At 36.4% G+C, this 1,446-nt stretch overlaps 1 long non-coding RNA gene across 1 annotated transcript; it reads left to right on the plus strand.

Moving 5' to 3' along the window:
• Positions 1-662: 662 nt before the first annotated feature.
• LOC109592834 (uncharacterized) lies at positions 663-1,391 on the plus strand. The gene is made up of 3 exons (XR_002190575.1): positions 663-776; positions 1,108-1,161; positions 1,222-1,391. It is a non-coding gene; the product is annotated as an uncharacterized LOC109592834 (long non-coding RNA).
• Positions 1,392-1,446: the final 55 nt, after the last annotated feature.

Genomic DNA, 1,446 nt, shown 5'->3' on the forward strand with positions numbered 1-1,446 from the left:
CTCTTTGAAGCATAATAGCTACACTGACAGGATCAGAGAGAGACTGAGAGAGGAGTGGATGATGAGTGTTGAATATATCAATAGCCAGTACTGAACACGTACTATGTTCTACATATAAATAAAATACACACACAGTCAATACTAATACAATCAGTGATATTAACTTACTCTCTTGATCTAACTTATCAGCTGCAGCATTCTCATTCATAAATTTAAGAGCATCTGACAGTGAGTCAAAGGTAGCTCCTCCTTTACTGTCAACATTATCAGCTCTACGCAACCATCTGGCAATGCATTCAATAAAACGATCCTCTACTTTTGAGTAGTTTTCTGCAATAGCGTCCAGTGAGTCCATGAGTAGTCCTAGTGTCAGTCCTAGTTCCTTCCATCTCCTCTGAGGGAAACCACATCTCTTCAACAGATTAAGTACATCAATAAGTTGCTCTAAAATCATATTCAATGATACATAGATAGTTAATGAACATTACCAATAGTCAAAGGAGAAGAAAAGAGACTCAGGGAAGAGGAACAAGAACTGGTTTTAGTTGCCATTGATCAAAGAACAAGCTATAAACAGGATGCAAACTTTGGAAGGAATAGCAAGGGAGGGGCTCGTTTGGGGCGGGGGCAATTATTTTTGTAAAACCCTCAATATGGTGGCACTCGGGTGGCATTGGAAAGGACAGATCATGATGGACTCATTGGACTGACAGGGAAGAGAGAAATTTGATGATGAATATGATGAAGTTACTAATGACAGCAAAATAACAGATGAAGTAGTTTAAATGTACCTGTACATGTATACTAATACATGAATTTTAGTCAAATTGTGAAATACATGTATGATATGTCCTGTACCCGTACCTGTAAGGGCACCATCAAAGTTTTTGTCTTGGACCCCACATAACCTATTGGCAACCCTCCCTGTAACAAATAACTATGGACTGTAATAGATGCTTTTTCGAAAGAAATGGTTTTGAAATTATTTCGAATTTTTGTTACATTAAAAAAGTTAAAGTCGATTCGAACTAAAATTTTGAGTTATGTCCATTTAAACAAATGAACCAATTAATATTATTACATCTCATTGTTTTTATTGTATTTTAGGAGTTTAACGAGAGCTTTGCTGATAATCATCAAATTATAAAATGTACATCAAAAGTAAATATACATATGTACATGTACATGTAATCCTTTATCTCCATGTCTCTCACTATTTAGAGTGTTGATAGAAAATATGTGTTTCATTTACCCGACACATCCCAGGGACTCAAAGTATCCTGAGGTACGTTATTCCACTCATCATCCTGCCCCTCCCCCACCTCCTCTGGTCTCTTGTACAGCTGTGTGTTTGGTACCAATACAACAAGGTTAGGACACACAGTCAGTGTATGTACGTGTACATGTTTGTCTTTTTATGTTTTATTTGCCAAATTTTAGCAAATT

The sequence above is a fragment of the Amphimedon queenslandica genome, unplaced genomic scaffold, assembly GCF_000090795.2.
Source record: "Amphimedon queenslandica unplaced genomic scaffold, v1.1 AMPQUscaffold_3792_Cont24218, whole genome shotgun sequence".
Lineage (NCBI taxonomy): Eukaryota > Metazoa > Porifera > Demospongiae > Haplosclerida > Niphatidae > Amphimedon > Amphimedon queenslandica.